The sequence below is a fragment of the Carassius gibelio genome, chromosome A20 (genome assembly GCF_023724105.1).
Source record: "Carassius gibelio isolate Cgi1373 ecotype wild population from Czech Republic chromosome A20, carGib1.2-hapl.c, whole genome shotgun sequence".
NCBI lineage: Eukaryota > Metazoa > Chordata > Actinopteri > Cypriniformes > Cyprinidae > Carassius > Carassius gibelio.
In genome coordinates, this window is record NC_068390.1 from 15,913,661 (window position 1) to 15,932,961 (window position 19,301).

Genomic DNA, 19,301 nt, shown 5'->3' on the forward strand with positions numbered 1-19,301 from the left:
GACAGCGCTATTGTTTAATGCATGGACACCCCTCGCCACGCAAATGAAGGCCGAGGCTTGCTGGATGTTTCTTTGATTGTGTGTGTGTGTGTCTACTTGTCAATCATACTTGTAATCATAGAGTGGCCAGCAGCATTTTCCATAAACAAAATTCTTGTGGTCTACCTACAACATTTAAGTTTATTGCGCAACATATGCATTATTCATTTTCCATAATGGGATTGTGTATTTATTTCCTTTAGAGGACGGACAGACTGACTGACTGACTCTCTGTCTCTGTCTATCTGTCTGTATGTATGTCTGTAGAGGGAGTATTTTTTACCTTATTTTTTATTTTTGGCTCGCTTCCTTTTGCCAAAAACCTCAACACCCATAATGCACTTTTGATTTTGGTGCTGCCCCTCCATTGACCCGACTGTCTGTGGGCAAGAAAAACAAAAATGCAAAAGCTTGCTCTGTACAAAAGCCCTGGATTTGTTAAAAGTCCGCTATATCATTCAGGAGACTTTTGCTGGGAAATAAAAGGGGATATCTGGGCGCAGGTCACATTGAGAAAAAGTACACATTGTTCATTTACACATACATTTAGTGAACTTATCCTTTAAATCCTGTAGGTAAAAGCGTTATGTTTATAAGCAACAGCCATACAGCCAGCACCTCTTTACATTGTACTCAAGCTGAACAAACATGTCAGGCTGTGCTTCACCGATTCTGAAGGACAGACCTTGCAACTCCCGACAGGGAGAGAGTTATTAACCATGCAGTATCTTTGCTAAAGCCTTTTGATACCTGGTAGTATGGAATTAGACTGAATGCCTTAAAATTCCAGTCAGTTGGACAGACGGGTTAGTGACTTGATTTTCTCTCCCACTGACTTTTCTCCTCAGTTCAGTTGTAGTTTATGGGGACAATAAATGGGTTCGATACAGCAAATGAAATAATATTGCTTCAGTCAATTGTACACTCTCTCTGCTCGACTAATTATTCTCCTGGTGGATCAGTGTGAGGAGACTCTCATGGCCATTCGTCAGCGGTGAACCCAATCTCACTTCAGTTTCTATACCCCAAAAGTTTCTGTGATAAGCATGCATGTGCTTATGCAAAGTGTTTTTTTGCTTAGTGCTAGAATATCTGGCACCAGATTAGCCATAATAGGGTCATTTTGTGATTCTGGGTTTGTAATGGTTCCATTAAGAATTTATTTTTTTCTTTTTTTTCTTTTTTTAACAGGTGTTTATACAGACATTGGTAAAATATTACTGACAAAGTGCATAATGTGTATCATTAACAACTTATTAAAGCAACCACACTGAAATGTTTCACATGCACCTTTTAACTTCTTTTCACATCTTTGACAAATGACAGACTAGATGTCATACATTTCTGATCATATGTGTATGTATATTTGGAAAATAGCACGTGTGTATGTGGAAAACATTGAGATTAGTAAGGTACAAAGTGAGAATTAATCATATTTTCCCACTAAAACCAAAAAAAGATATTTAAACACAAAAAGTCCAGAATCATTATTTGATATTTTTATTAAAATTTGTATTATAAATATTATTATTAGTATCATATTATACATTTATTAGCTATAGAAAACGTGGTGTTTGGCCATATTGGGGACCAATTATTTTCATACATTCATTTTTCATTCATTTTACCATGGTGAATAAGTAGAGAAGGTAACTGGAACACGGGCAATTTGAAAGTTCTTTGTGAATGCCACTAGGGGACAAACTGTTACAATCTCATGTGAATGTCGGAGATAGCGGAAAGGTAACTTTAGTGTAGAGAGTAATGTTTTTGATTTACTAAAAAAGAGCTGTCTCTTGAGAACCATTTGATTGTTGAATTGGACTACACTGATGTTAGGGATTCACTAAAAAGAACAGGCACTCTGTTTCACAATGTAGAATCAGTAGTGGTGTTACAGCAGGAAACGCTTGTATTTTAGTATGTAACCAACCCTAATGACACCCCGGTCACACCACTCATTCAACTTTCAGTGAACGTTAAATATGAGAAACTTCAGTTTATTAATTTATAGCATTCAGTGGTGTACCTTCCAAAAACAGAGAATGGTTACCATATGGAGAGCACTCTTTATGTGTTAGTCTTTTCCGTTATTACTGATAGAATGACTCAGAATAGCATTTGGAGTGGCACTCAGCTCTTAATCACTTCCGATCCCAGAAGCCTCTCTGAGAGTGACAGGAGGGCTCGGAGATGATGTGAGATCTGAAGAAGGGCAAGTGAGTAAGAGATTTCTGCTTGTTTTTGTACAAAAACAATTTGTGTTAGGTTAGAGTACAGAAAAGACACAATATTTTCTGATAAATGCAAGATGAGTGTGCTGCTTAATGAGGAATATTATTTTTGTAAGCGTGACCTGAATGGCTGGTGCTTGTTTAGTGAAAAATAGAAATCTGAGGTCATTTAATCAGGCAGGCTACAAGCAGGTCAATCTTTTCATTCATTCAGCATTTTTAGGTGGAAAAATGAATGGCGCTAATTGAGGACAATTGTCTAAGTACTGCTTATAACACAAAGTTGGTACAGAACTCATAATCTTTTTTTTTTATAAATAAAAACCGGGGTGCCTTTGTGGCAATGTTCTCTTCATGAAAATGCTAGAAATCAATAGATTTGCCCATTGCAAAAATGTAAAGTGAAATAATATGTTCCCTCTAACTAGACAATTAAGAGTGGACATGTTCATAATTGAAACACTGGAAAGGTGTTATTGAGGGGGAAAGCATATCTGCAGAAAGACCCTTGAGCATAACATCTTATCTCCTGAGATAATGAAGGGGTGGGGGATTATGCTACTTTCTTTCAGCTACCCAATTGGGTCAGATGCATGTTAAAAAGATTCAGAGCTGAAATGTAGCTGTGGTAAGCCTGGCATCCCTTTAGAAACACTTATAAAGAGTGTGTTAATTTAAACCATGGTATTTTTGCTTTTAATCTGGTGATCAGCATTCTGGCAGCACTCTATATGACCCCAGCCTTGAAGCTACTAGATTATTGCATAGGAAATGAAGACTGTAATGCAGTACAAATGTATAGTACAGTTTAAAAGGCTTTTATAGAGTACACGTCTGAGGTAAGTTGAAAACAGCACTTTGCATGATAATCATGGTTATCTAAACACAATATATGGCTTTAATTAAATGTTTTTTTAGATAAACACATGGTACAGGTAGGCATGATAAGCTTGATGAGTGGGTCACAAACATAACCAAAATTAATTATTCATAAAGATTTCTTTCGGAAGACAAATTCCACACCTATATCTCCTAACATCCACTTTCTGGAGTTTGAGACAGTGTAATCACCATCAACAGCCCATATTCTCTTTTCCATTCTCTCTTCTCTTGGGCAACTGTCTCTATAATTATATAATTATACTTATCATTTAGTTTTTCCTCTAATGAGAACCTTTCATCTCCAAAGCGTAAAAATCAGTAGATATAGAGGCGTCTCAGACAGTACCCCATGGCTCGTCTGATGGAAGCCTTTGAACAATGCAAAGGGGAAGGCGACAGATTATTGCCAAAGGTAGCACCAAAGCAGTTATCATGCATTTCAAATTAACAAACAAAACACTTTTTTTCGTAACATGCCAAAGTTCATCCAGAGGTCAAGTAAATATTTGTTTTCCATTTCTGATAGAAGGACATTTAGAGTTGGTTTTAAATATACAAGACCTCATACCCTCTATATAAGTAGTATATAAATAATACAATTTAATAAGTATAAATTATACATGGGTCTAAGACAACAAGTGTTTTTTACCTGTTTGTCAGCAAGAGGTATTTAATCATTAATAATTTAATACAATTTAACATGATCACATTTTCTTTTATATATTTTAATAAACACTGGTCAGAATATGTATATTGTTTCATTTTTACATTACACTAAATGACAATGGAACATTATTTCATCCATATTTTGACATTTTCACAAAAGTTTTAATGCATTTTATGCTTTCTATGAGTAAAAAATAATTAAAAAAAATTAATTTTAAATGTCTTGTCTTTGACCCACATGCACTATATTTGTGTTATGCAAAATGTCTCTAGGTTACGTCCTGTTCTATTGCTCGGGGCCCACCACAGTTGGAAATTACCCTGTTGAATTGAGGCGGATGAGAATCAAACTGTATAATGTAGCCTCTTCCAACAGTCAGCAGGACCCATTGAGACACATTTGGCAGAACTCCTCCACCAGATCCATTTGTGATCTCCATAACCACAGCCGCAGCATCGCTCTGCCGAGGCAGACGTGGGACCCAATCCCTGATGATTGCTCACTAGGATGCCCTCCTCGAAGAGCACCCTGCATGAACAGAGCGTACATAGCAAGAGACAATCACAATGTGCACAGTCAGCCCCCTCAAAAACTAACTGAGTGTGCTCTGCTCCCAGACAAGCAACGCACTCATAATAAAGAGCAGGCAGGGAGGTGCACACAATCAAAAAGTTGCTTGTCACTCTTCTTGCCAACACTCACCATTTAGAATGTGCACTGTCTGGAGTCTCCATGAGTTGGTGCGTATTCAGGTTTAAGTCCCCACTAGTCTAGAAAAACCTGTAAACACACACACACACATTCTCGAGACAAATAAAGAAACGGAGCGAAGAAGAAGCAGCTAAGGCTGTTTCCACCTCACATGCTTTTAAGATTCTTGGTCACTACATCATCCCGCCTTTGATATCTCGCCATTCCATTGGACTGATTTCACGCGTGCTTCAGAGTGAGGTTAATTGGGTTTGAGGTGTTCCCCAAATACTATGGTGGTCTTCATTTTACCACCAACATATAAAGGATCTGTTGTTGTGATTATATAAGCTTCATTGCATCAGGACAGAATGCCTTGGTCAGGACAAAAGTCTTGAAAAAGCTTGAAAGAGATTAGAACTGAAAGAAGGGAGATTTTAATCAACGATGTCCCCTGAGCTCACATTTATCAGCTCTTAACATCTTCATTTTGTGAGCCAGTGGAACTAAATGAATTGGTGCTAAGCTGTGACCCTTCTGCCTTTAGTCAACTTTTTTGTGCCCCATAAGTCAGCATGTGCGTCCATGATGCTTAGTGTCCCCCATTTGGATTTTAAATATAAGTTAAACTTTCTTCATCCTCCCCAACAATTATCTATAAAGAATGGAATTGATATTGAATTTGGACATCAAACATTTATTTAGTACAGTGTTCTGTAAGGACACAAAAATACATTTAAACGATGTCTCGCTTTGGATGTGCAACTTCAACTTTGATGTGAACACTGTGATTAAAACAAGAAAAGGTTTAGCAGCCCGGAGGAGCAAGTAGAAAGTGCTTTCCATTTGAATAAGTATGCACATTTTTCAGTGAGTCATAATTACAAATTAGTCTAATAATGGATAGAATAACAGCAAATGAGCTTCTGGCTATATGAAATTCTCTTCAGCAAAATTTCATACACTGAAGGCTGCTGGGATTCACAGCATATTTTATAAATTTGATATGGCATATAAAGCTGCATATTTCAAAGTTTGTGTGCATGAATTAAGATTGCAAAAAAAAAACCCTGTTTACCTTTAATTAAATTTCAATTTTGATACATAAACATAATTCAATATTAGTAAAGTTATCTTTTTTTAACTAAGAAATCTTGAGAATTTTTTTTCATGCTTAATGAGTATGGAACAGCACATACTTCTTATTAACATCATGATCATCTCTCATAGTCACAACGTATATAAAATTATAATATATATATTTGTGTTCTTAAGTTGGATGTCTTTAGATCAGTTTTCAAAATATGGCCGCAACAGTGCATTACACATTCTCTTTGATTTAAAAATGCTGATAGATTTACAAACAGGTTTATTCATGATATCTCAATATGTTCACTCAGAATTTGTAAGGACACAACAAAATTTGTGCATATTGTTGATTAAAAGATTAGCCTACATCTGTTTGCTGATGGCTGCAGCCGTCAAATGAAGATGCTCTAATTTGCAAATTAAGATGTATGAAAATATCTCTGACAGTCCGATCGGTGGCTTGCTCTGGCAGTGAAGCAAAAGCAATGACAGAAAGTTTGGCAGGAGGAGCAATCCTCAGAGGAACAACCATAATCTCTTTTTCTGCCTCCCAGCCTAAAAGACGACTAAATAAATATGACATCAGTAAGAGAGAAAGTAAAACAGAAAAAAAACTGCATAGCCCATGTAAATGAAAACTGAAAATAGCTGTTTTCTCAGTGTTGACACAAACGCTAAGCAGATATTATGCAGGAATTGTTTTGTATGGGAGCTTACATTATATTGCCCATCCACCTCCTGTATGTGAGAACAGAGCCCACACAACAACCCAAATAAAACACAACGTTTCAAAATCAGTTAGCATTGAAACCAGGTTTTTCGTCAGTGTGTGTGTGTGAGAGAGTGTGAGAGAGGATTAGCTGATGACTTGCATGAGTGCAGTTCCCCTCTTGAATCTCTCAGCTCACAGTGGCTACAACAAGCAGTCAGCTGGTGATAGACACAAGAACAGATGGCAGTAAACTGCAGTTAAGAAAGTGCACACATTTCTTCTGCCACATTTGCCCATGTAATTACAGATCATTTTCAATATTAAAAAACTATGATCATATTAAAAGGTCAGACAGACAGAAAGACAGATAAAAATGAATAATAGAACAATATAATGACAGACAGACAGACAGACAGACAGTCTTGCATAGCCAGACCTTCAGACTAACGGCAGAAAGTCTGGGAACCTTGATCTATGGTGGTGCCATATGCATCAGATGTTCAGCCAACTGTCTGTGAGACTAACAGGTAGATAACTCGTTACTTTAAGGATAGCGTATAGATAAACGTTTCGCTTTATGCTGTGGTTTGGGGTATTTTTTTGTTTTGAATGATTCCTTGCGTAGGGATTAAAGGATTAAAGCACAACTGACAGACCTATCCAGGACAAGCACGGGTCAGAAGTTCAGCGCTGCCCAGGGGTGTGAGGTTTACACACAGACAGGCCCAAAACAGGGCTATGATGGGCTGCCAGGGACGGCCGCCTGGTCTTCCTCACTGCCAGAGACAGCACTCACATCATAGCAGGAGATTAAGACATCCTGCTGTCTGATGATAATGGCAGAGGATACTGGTTATGATGCGAGGGCCAAATGTCAGCACATCATCGGTGGAGATGCTTAAGTTTAGAATGCAGCCTCAGTGTGAGCACCATCTGCAGAAGCCTGCCCAGGACAGGACAGGACATGAGACATCTGCAGTCATGACCTCATACACAAATGCACCAAACTGCTGTTTAAGACTAAGCACTTTCTTCAAACTCAGCCACTAGAATAACTGCAGGTTTTAGATAAATCTGGTAATCAATTTAGCTGCTTTAAATGATGATAACAAGTTCCCAAAGTGAAGTGTCTGTTCTATCATTTGTTGGACCTGCCACAGCACTCTAGTGCCTCCTCTGTCAGTGATATGATTGTCAGCGTCCATCTGTCTCCTTTTCTCTTTTTTTCTGCTCTAATTTCCTGTCATATGACCTGCAGAGCCACAGAGTGGCAGTGAAAAAGAAATCATGGTATCATTTAATAGACCTGTTATTTTACCAGTAAATGCAAGTAAAACGATATTTATGAACATCCGAGAATAATAGGCAGTTTTATTACAATTTCTTTACTACTGATATGTATGATATGTATTAATGTAATACTTTAAATATCTACAGAGCTGTTCAAAAGTTTGGGGTCAGTAGTTTTCAAATTGATAATACAATTTTTTTTCTTGAGCAACAAGGAATATGTGAGACTGAAGACTGAAGTAATGATGCTGAAAATTAAAGTTTGCTATCACGAGAGAAAAATGCATTTTAAAATCTATTAAAACTTTAAACTTTCTGAATTGCAATAATATTTCACGAAATATGGATTTTAATATATTTTTGATTAAATAAATTCAGCCTTTGTGAGACTTTCAGAAACAACAACTAATAAACTTACCAAACCCAGATAGTTTTGCATAATTTTAAATATCATCATGTTATTTTTAGTTCACATTTTGTAATATTTCAAACAAGACTCTCATATTCTGACCCATTATTTCTCAACAGTGAGGTGCTAGCATTGCTATTTTCAAAATCAAGTTGCTTTTCAATAACAAAACTATTTATAGAGCTAATAGCATTGTACAACCAGAGCTGTTGTTGTCTGAGTGATGCCTCTGAAATAATCAGTACTTATTACTTTTGGATGTACAGAAATTCAGAAAGCCTACATATATTTTCTGCTGAAGTGCACTCTTTATCAGAGACTTGTGTGCCATTATGAGTTATTTCAGTGCCAGCATATTATTGTGATGTTATCAATTTCAGTTAGACTTGCCCCTAAATAGCATATTAAAGACATTAAGACAAAAAAGTGTGATTTCTAGCTTTAAATAACAGTCAGACAGCCTTGTCCTGGCTATATGAGTGGTTCTTGGCCAGAATAAGCTGCAAAGCAGATTTTATGATGATAGTCAAAAGTATGCCACTAATGATTTAAGAGGTCTATTGGGTTTATATACAATAAGCATATCCGCATTGTTGTTATTATTTTCCCTAGTGGGAACATATACAGATTGAACAGGAGATATGCAGGGATTGAGCCCTGGGGGACTCCACAATAATGCCTAAATAATGCAGAACGGCCATTTCACACCTCATGAGGGATGTAACAATAACTCAACCAAATGGGATGTTTAGAAGGCCATGACCTAATAAAAGTCATTGAAAACTATATCAAGAGCAGCTATGGTTAATGCCAGGCTCTATGGGCATCAAAGCTTCACACATAATCAAAGACAAGCTATGGTGCCAGCTGACAGTACTCAGGCTGACCAGGTGGAATTGCTCATGCCATGCTCTACAGCATCTGACCTCCATGCTGGCAAGGCAACGAGAGCTACATGACAGCCCAGTGAACAGCTCCAGGTGGCTGGACCCCTAGCCAGAGAATTCACCTTTGTCCTACAGTATGTTAAGGTAAATGTGTGTCACACAGCTGTCAAAGCATCACTGCCAACTATCTCAGCTCTTTTTGAGAAACGTTACTGAATCTTATTGTTAGTTGTGTGAAGCAGAGTTCATGTAGCTCACCTGTGGTTGTTCTTACATTTGTTTTTGAAAGTTTTTCCACAGGGACTTAAGTTAACAGTAAATTAGTGACTACAGGAACAAGTGCTCATATAGTATGAAGATCAACAGCATGTTTGCAACAGTTCAAAAACAGAGAATCTAATATTAATTTACTTACAGTTTAGATATTATCAGCTGTCTTTTTTACTCTGCCAGTGAAAATGAAGTTTTTGAAAGAAACCTTTTTGATGGAAGATGATGGAAGAGTAGTATACTGTCCCCAAAATAGTGAATCAAAATGGTTGAATGATTCAACCGATGACTGATCATAGAGACTTGTGGCTTATTGCCACCTACTGGCACATCAGATAGGAGGACTGAAACTAAATTTGTGCAATATATTTCTTTATAATAACTTGATATTTTTAGGTATATTTTCTTTTTAACAAATAGATCTAAAATATTTTTTTGTCATCTGGTATAAATGCTGTTTCCATATCATAAAATCATAAAAGCTAGTGTAGATAGTACAGCTTTTCTGTGAAATCTAGCTTTTATGTGGGTACTTTTGTCACTGGTTTGAGTAGCTTGGCCAGCACTGTCACTAAGCTCCTAACTGCTCATGAATTGCTTAACTACTTACAGTAGTTATAGAGTAAGGATTAGAAACAGTGGTATGGGATTCGAGTCTTATCCTAGACCAGGCTTTATTTGGTTCTGTAGAGATAACAAAAAAGGTGCTTCTGGGCTTATTGACATGGACATCGACATTGCAGTCCTGATAGATTATTCCATTTGAGGCATTATTGATTAAATCTCATAGTAACTTTTCAATAATCCACTGTTTGACCTCTTACAACAAAGCATGACACATGAGTAAGATTGTGAATGATTCTGCAGAATTGAGAGAAGGAACACATTGTTTAGTTTGAATGCAGCCTGAATTCACGTCTTAGAAAATTCGAAAACAGGTCAAGGGATAGATTATGTCACCCTGGACCTCCCATGTCAAATTAAGTTTCCTGGAAAACAAGAATTATGTTAAGGTGATGTAATACATTAAAACAAAAATATTTTCTTTCAACTAATGTACCATAAATCCCCAGATCAAATCACCTCAGCCAAGCTTACTCTAGAGAGACACAATTACTTCATGGCTCAATCGCTATTTCTACTTTTTAAGATTTGATTTGTCACATTCAGGCTCAAACAATAAGAAATTCAGCTTTTCTAAGCCTCCTTTTGAGCCTATCAAAAGCAGACCGAATCTTACCATTCATCACAGCCAGAGAGGTTATTGAGTTAAGTAGCTGTTTTGACTCGAGAAGGAAGACAGTTAAACCTCTAAAAAACAGAAGTCACCTGCTAGCTAGTGCAACCCCAGGGCAAGCTCAGGGAGACTTTTTAAACCCCAACAGCCAAAGAGAAAATGTCTTCACATGGTGAATCGTAAAAAAGTGTCATAGGGATCAAGCATATAATGTTAATGCTCTAAAGCAAATTGTAAACGGTGCTGTATATTATTATGTACCCACTGTTACCTCATGCTGAGCTCAAGCACTCGCTTAATTAATAAAGTATTTATTTTTTATGTTTAACTGGAAAACAAAACTGTGGTGGTCTTTGGTCATTTTATTTCCAACAGTTTTACGCTTCCTTCTCCATATTTATTTATTTATTTATTTATTTTTTAATTATCAGAATGGTATTTTTTACTGGCAAACAAAACAAAAATACTCATTAGCCCTCTGGTGTTAAATTCTAACATTCTGACTCCCGTGCTGACAGTAGCATCTCACTCCTTGTGCTTGGCGGCTTCCAGAAAATGCATTTCATTTGTTAACAGATCATTTACAAGGACTAAACTGTCGTGCTCGGTGCTTATGAATGAGTGCACGACAACAAAGATATAAAATCCACAATAATCTTTTAATAATAAATCCACAAGGAATATGGGAATCACCAGAACCAACGTAGCACAAAACATAGACAAATCAACAACCAGAACAGAACAGGGAGTATAAATACAAAAGCAAGCAAGGGACTAATGACTTAATAAATAAAACACAAATGAAATAGCTAATTGAACACAAAGGGAAAACTAGGTCAACTGACTAAGATATAACTAAAGCAAAACAGACGCGTGACATAAAGTATGTGGCACCTGATTAGCACTAGCAGCCCAGCATGCACTCAAGAGGGTCATATCATGTAATGCAATCAAGGAGCTTTCACTGTCAGTCTGTTTGATTTAGATCACTTTTATAATACCATGAGCTGTCTGGGGTGTCTCGATAAGAACTACCGTCACAGCTAATCTGGATTCTGAGTGGCAATCAGTGCTTGCAATACTCATTGTTTTTTGTTAGAAATATTTAAAATCACATAAATTAATTCACATTACCATCTTTATTTGATGTCTTAGTGCTACCCTACAAAAAGGTTCAATTTGTTGAACTAACAATGAAAAATACTTCTAAAGCATTTATTAGCTTAGTTCATATTAATTTCAACATTTACATATGTTATTAAAATGAAAATGTTATTTAATGGACACGAGCATGAACTAACAATGAACAATTTTGATTTCAGAACAAATTTTATGAATGCAATTCATGAAATGTGTAAAACACATATGAGAACATTAACAATTTGCATATTGATGTGACAACTTGACATGAAAAACAAACTCACAAAAAAAGCCCTAATTTAAAACCGAGATAACCACAGCTAAAGAAAAAAACTCAAAACCTTACAGTTACTGAGTTAAAATCCTTGTGACAGCTTCTCCATGTGACAACTAGCCCCAGTTTCCCCTATATTGAACAGTGTTGTCATACACCATGTTATACAGCTCTCCGTCTGATAAAAGTGGATCTGATTAATTAGGTTAAAAAACATGTCAAATCATGACAGAATGTTGAAGTTGAGTCCAAAGTTGGATATGTACCCTCCGCTCCATCACTTGCTAATGAGTGGGTACTTCTCGTAAACATCCAATCTGCTAGTCATAGAGAGCTAAACAGCAGGAGGCTGTTTCTAATGTGTGATACTGGCATGCGTGTCTTATGGAGAGAGAGATCTAAATATAGATGCAGGCTGGGCAGGGGGGTGCTCAGTTACTCTTTCTGGCAAGACTATGACAGAAAATAGGTATCATTTAATTCCTCTGAGGAAGCAGGCCCTTCAAATGTCAGGGTCACAGGATTTTTTTTTTTACACTTTTATGGAGAGGCAGAGTGGGACAGTTGGTTTCGATACATACCTGTGTGGTTTGTCTCACTCACTAAGAGTCGTTCTCTCTTTCTTCAGCCTTAGTGTGAGGATAAAAACTGTTAGCGGAGCCTCAAAAACATCCATAAAATACTATAAGAGTCTTTACTTGTCATCCCTGCAGTGTACATCAGACACAGACTGTCTGGTTTCTGACAGCCAGAGTTGTCACAAAGTTGTGAAAAATGCCTCATCATATTCGTTCAACTTCTAGAGCAGTGGTCAGCAACAGGCGGCCTGCGGGCCAGATTATTTTGATAGTGGCTGGTTCTGAAATAGATCTGTCATGACAGCAACAGTTAAGAACAATCAGAGTATGTGAGCGGAGCGGAGTGGGAGCGTAGTGCGGAGTGGAGCGGTGTGATTTTGACTGGAGCGAGCAGATTTTTTAAAAGTCAGATCGTGGTTTTTACTCTCTCCAAAAGCCCTCCACCACCGCTCCATCATAAGTCCAACTCATACGAACAGCCCATGATATAACTGCATATTTAGCAAGAATTCACATGTTAAAAATATTTAGCTAGCTTAATAGAGAAGGATCACTCAAATCATAAAGAATGTGAATGCTATGATGACGTCAATGGACATGAGCAGAAAGTTATAGTTCTCAAGGACTATCTTTGTTTATTCCTTGTAGATACTGAATATTTTCAGCTGAAAGCAAGATTTAAACAAGTACTACAACACTTATTCATCACTTAAATCGCTCTCTCAATAATGCATTCAAACAAATAGAATCTTACCAGGCCACTTCATTTGTATCCGATTTCGAATGAGCAGAAATCTTTAAGAAATGCATCGTTCCATAGGTAAAATTAAAAAAAAATTTTCACCACAAAGCATTGTTGAATCTCCACTCCACTCACATACTCTTCCAAACTGTCCTTCTGGATTTAACACAGAGTAACAGATCACTACCAGTTACAATAGACACTGTAACAGTATGTCACAGGCAATTCTAGTTTCATTTTTCATCAATTAATTTCTTAAATTATCTTTGACTATGTTCTGGCCCGCCACCTAGTGGCAAAAAACGTTTTAGCCTGATGCCAAACTTACTGTACTTGCCGACCCCTGTTCTAGAGGTTACCTGGAGTTCACCCGAGTTCAAAAAGTCAGGAGAATTTTACCCCTGTATCTCTTTTCATCAATTTGCTCTCATTAATGTCAGTTTCACAGAAGTGGCCTAAGAGTTCAAGTACAACACACATTAAAGATACAAGATGAGAGAGGCAATGTGCAGCTGTGCAACACAGGATAACTTCCTTTGAGTTATGTTGAACATGCCATTCTCACCCTCTCTCAGTTTGGCATTGCTATTCTGAATATGAGCAGTGTGTATTTTATAAAGTCTATGTGAAAATATATTGTCTATTAATTTAAATTAAATGCTTAATATTATTTGAATACATTGAATACCAATTACAGTTGGTTGAATTAATGATTCAATAACTCAATTAAACGAATGATCCATTCATAAAGACACTTGTTTTTGATCAAATCATTTGAATTTATGATTCAATGAGCTACTCACTTGTTTTGTGACTGAATGAATCAGCGTTCTGAATGACTGAATGACTAAAATGAGATATCATGGCATTGACCTCATTTCCTCTGAATGGAATCAGTAAACCCTGGGTTGAGTTCAGGACATGAATTGATTTGTACTCGTGAAAGAGGGTGAAGGTCTATGTTTTAGAAAAAGCTGACGTTAACCTTACAGTGTCCTTTTTCTGTTTCATTATTGCTCTACTTATTCTTTACACATTTTTATCCCAAGAGCTTTCAGCTGTACCCCATATTTTTAGTTTAGAACCTGCTGTGCAATAACACTTGGTTACCATGGACACAGTAAATTAGAAGAATGGTACGTTGGGCTGTCTAGCTCTCATTTTTCCAGAAAAAAGTCAAATTAAACTTGTCACTCCACAGGGCTAGGGCATCCTGACTGCAGCTGCTCAAATCTCTGCCTGAAAGAAAAACACTATGGGGTGAGCTGGTGTTTGTGTGTCATTGTGCGCTGGTGGCCATTTTAGTGCATGGCATTGCGTCCACAGCAGGGTTCTTGTGTTCCTCGATGTGGCTGATTGATCTTATGAGTTTTGATCTCATTTTTTGCAAATGAAAGTTTCCCCTAAGCACTGTTGTGTTGCACAACAACTTCAATGAATATGCACACACTGAGGGTGTTTGAGCAACTGCACTTCTCTATTGTTTCCTCGTCCAGTGTTGATTTTCACAGTTTTTTCTCTCATAGTTTTTGTATTTTGATGAAAATATCATCTATATTTAATCATATTGAGTAATTAAAAAAAAAGAAGAAGAAGAAATTAACATTTTAGTTAAGAGTGTCTGTCCTAAAATGTCCTTTTCAGGTCTGCAAATAAAAGGAAGCATCCAGTTAAAGGGTTAATTCACCTAAAAATGAAAAATTTATCATTTACTCACCCTTACATCATTCCAGGCCCATGGGGCCCAGTTTTTTCATAAAATATAAAAAATGTTCCAAAATTGAAGCTGTATTCCATAAAATGAGAGGAGATAGTGAACAGGGATTGTAAAGCTCCAAAAAGAACAAATATTATAATCAATAGAAAGGCACCATAAAGACTGTTATATAGACTGATTTTATGTTAATGATAAAAATAAAATAAAAATTATATATATATACTTTTTTTAAATAGCATTCACTGTATATTTCTGTATTGTTTTTATATACACATATACTTAATATATTTAATAAAAGGTTAGTATATTGCTATTAGGGTCAGCAGTATGGTTTATTTAAAATAATTAAAATATCATCATCATTATGAATTAGCAAAAAAAAAAATTGTCCAGTCTTCATTGCCAAAAAAAAAAAAAATCTTTGTTAATGAACTTTTTCATCAGTATTACACTAACAGGATTTACAATGAACTATAGGAAGTTTATCCAATGCGATGCAAATTTAAACAAGCTGATTTTTTTACGTAAATGACGAGATCGATGAATGATGGCTTCCTTTTTCTTGTTTTTATTTAATTATTTCCCTCTTTTAAATTTAGGTAGGTTCTAATAGCCCTAATCTAATTCAACTGTGTTTACCCTCTGCCCTCAAAGCAATACCTTCAAGCCCAAGTCATTGTTATGGCTGTATTTACATCACTTTGGATCTAATTGCTTCCTCATGAAGTCCCAGGAAGGGCCTGTGTCCAAGCAGGAAATGCTGTAAATTGCATCCAATATCCAAAGCTTTAAAGTGGAAACCTTGGTGGATCCTGTCATGATAGATTGGGAGGAAATCATCTGGAATGGAGTTGAATGGCATGGACTGAAAGCTAATGCAGTCCCTATGTTGATTGATGAGGAAAGAAGTATAAAACAGGCTTTTTAATTGACATCAGAATGAGCAGGAGACAGGGTTATAATGAACTCCACCAAGCACTCACTGCTGGTAATCACAGAGCCAGCAAAACTCTCTGATTACACAAACTGCAGGGTTTTTCAATCGTATATGCCACAGACATTTTGTGATCAAAGACATAAAAAATAAAACATCTGTCCAGCAGCGTTTTAGTCTTTAAATATGCTGACATCTTCAGATCTAGTGGGACTTATATCTGCATGCAGTGGAAGAATGGAAAGACATCCGAATCTCCTTTCCTCACAATATCACTGTGTCTCAAAACGCTGCAGTGTTTTTACGTTTACATAAATATATGCAGAGCAGAATAGGCTCATAACAAGCCATACTGGGACTTTCTGCAAAGAAAGCACTCAGTCTGCAATGAATGTGATTGCCGTGGTGCTATGGGTTTCGTTCTGTTAAATTCTGCTTTGCATTTACTGACCCTGATTCCTGGGTTTGCAGCTATGATTAGGAGCCTCAGGGGGACTGGCTGGGAAACAGACTGCAGCTAGCAGAACAGGCTTGGGTTTGCTGCTCCTCCCAGGGGCTTTGGAACCTTCTGGGTGTGGAAATAGATTCAAGTCTGGCACAAGTCTGAGTGCTGCTCAAGGTCTTGCACATGTGAGAGTGCCCAATGCACTAGGATCAGAACATTCTCCCTGATCGGCGAGGTACGGCTACGGAGAAACTTTTTGTTTAACGCATAGAGTTTAGAGCTAACTTAAGGAAATGCAACACTAGCGAAGGACCATACATCCCAGCCTCTTACTGGTTGCACTGCCCAAACTTCAGAATTATTTAAAAGCTGTATATTGTGAAATTAACTGTCAAACCTGAAACAAACAAACAAAAAAATCACCTAAGCACACAGGTAATTAGGCAGGCTGACAAAGTAAAGTTTTTCATTTTGCCGTTTGTGTCCCGAAGCAAAGCTAAAACTTTATTGAAAAAGGGCGGTAAATCAAACAAAGATTACATTACCTAAACTTGCTGAAGTGATGCAGTTCATGAACAGCATAGACAAGGGCCACTGAGTGCCCAGTGTAGGAGATGAACTCAGGAGCTGAAGTTGTATATTTCTTTGCACCTACTTTTGCTGTGTTTTCTACACTTTTCCTGCCAGAGAACTCATATAAAAGAGTTAAATATTGAGAACTACCTTTGAGAATCAGGCTGAGGGCTCAGTAAACAAGCCTTTGCTCAGCATTTCACACCGGTTCTGTGACACAGCCCCTGTTTCTTTTTATTAGTAGCAGATGGAGGCGAGCTTAACTAATTATGCTGAGATATTAAAGCTGGTTATGCGACTATACAGCCACATGAAGCAAAATATAATTATTGAGTAGTGTTGTATTTATAGAGTAGAAAGTAAATGAATGAGGACGCACAGTGCTCAATGTCTCTGAGCGGGTAACATTTGGGAAGATTCACAGGGTTTTGTGTGCTCTGTAATATTGTTAGCCGTTTTTGGAAATAGGCCAATTCAGACAATTATTCAATTTAATGAGGTAGACCTCCATACACACCGTTGTTTAATATTTCTCCAATCAGACCACTGCACAGACTACAATAAAATATGATAAATGGCTAAGGTAATGTGATGAAAAATGAAGCAGAAATGACTTTGGGGAGGACCACTGGGAAGAAATTACTTTTTAATTTGATTTATTGCTATTCCCTCTGAGCATACACCAAAAATAACAATCACGTGTGATGTGTAAGGACACAACAGTACTTGCCCACAAACACAAATCCTCTCATGTCCTGTCTTTAAAGCCTAAGGATATTGAAACAGCTGTGTGTGTGTGTGTGTGTGTGTGTGTGTGTGTGTGTGTGTGTGTGTGTGTGTGTGTGTGTGTGTGTGTGTGTGTGTGTGCGTGTGTGTGTGTGTGTGTGTGTGTGTGTTTGCGTGTGTGTCACTGTGTGTTTTATTTTCTGTTTTTCAGAGAGAGTGAACATCAAGAGCAATGTCCCATCAAAAAAAACTGCAAATTGAACTTGTTTTACCTCCACTGCAAAAGACAAAGCCGCTTTCTATTCATACTGTGCTCAAAGAAATGTGAAGGTGCTGTGTGTAACAACAAACAAAAATAAAGATTTATAACTAGAAACATAAATACTATAAGGAATGATACATGTTACTGCAGTTACTGCCAGAGAGCGTGTGTACTGTCGGGTGGTTTGATTAAAGGGATAGATCACTTAAAATGAACATTCTGGCATCATTTTCTCACTTTCCAAACCTGTGTGACACTCTTTCTTCGTGGAATACAAAAGAAGAATTTTTGAAGAATATTATAGTATCGTTATTTCAGTGTCTGGCCAATTTCAAGGTTTCATTCAAACCTCTTACACTATAGTTCACTGAATCAGTGGGTTGAACCAATGCTTTTGATTCTTTTGGCTCATGAATCAAACAGTGCTTCTTCTATCATGAACTTTAATTTTCAGTTAGTTACAATGTTAATTTTAGTCTGTTGTCCATTGTATGACTTCAGAAGAGCTTGAATAATGGGCATGAGTAACATTTTCATACTTTAAGGCCTTTCAAAAAAAAAAACTTTTGGTGAAGATTCACCTTAATATTCATATTAAAAAGAGTGGCCAGTATATTCCTCATAAACTCACCTTCTGTGTTACATTGAAGAACGACAGGAGGGTGTGTAAATAATTACTGTATTTTCTATTTTTAATAGCTACTCCTTCAGCAACAAATAAATGTTTATAATTTTCCCCTGCCGTGGTGCCTCTTGGGTCAGAAACGACACAAACTTTCTCAAAGTGAGGAAGCGCAGTGACTCATCAGTGCTCCCAGACAGACTGCTCTATGAAACTGCAGTGACTGCGTTTTTCATAGCTTATGTAGACAAGTGACATCTTCACCCTGTTCCTATATAACAACAACCCGTCCAATGCATTCATGCTTGCGTTAACTCCATTTTAAACCAGACTAGACTGTTTCATTTTCTTCCAGAGAGATAAGCGAAATGGCTGCTGTCTAAGTGACAATGAAAGCCACACAGAGTAGCTGCCAAGCCGGCCAGCGAAAATTATGATGGAAAATGGGCCAAAACTGAAAGAACACTAAACACAGATGTACCCAAACAGACAGAAACACACACACAGTATTCCCTGCCCTCTCCCTTTTTCACACACAGCCTTTGATAGAGGGTGCTACAAAGCAATGAGGGAGAGAGAGACTAGCTGTGCATTAATATTTTAAAAAGGGCATCCGCTACTTCTGATGCACAGACCTTTATGTAAATTAGGAGGAAGATACAGGTCCCTGAGGAGCATGTGCAGCTTTATACTTTGTTCTGATTTTTCTTTTTTTTCTTGATGAGTCTAAACAAACTTTTCACACTCCCTCTGCAACCTTAAAAGGCAAAGTTAAACTCTTTTGCCCACCAGCCGTGTAAGTGTGTAGGAGCACATGACTGTATGTGTTCGAGCAGTCATGAATCATGTGGGCAGATGTCCCGGTAAATTTTGGACCTCGTG

General features: G+C 37.2%; 1 long non-coding RNA gene across 1 annotated transcript; it reads right to left on the reverse strand.

Annotated features, from left to right (window-relative positions):
• Positions 1-3,841: 3,841 nt before the first annotated feature.
• LOC127938069 (uncharacterized) lies at positions 3,842-9,479 on the reverse strand. The gene is made up of 3 exons (XR_008148621.1): positions 9,315-9,479; positions 4,525-4,602; positions 3,842-4,350 (listed from the first exon to the last, which is right to left on the reverse strand). It is a non-coding gene; the product is annotated as an uncharacterized LOC127938069 (long non-coding RNA).
• Positions 9,480-19,301: the final 9,822 nt, after the last annotated feature.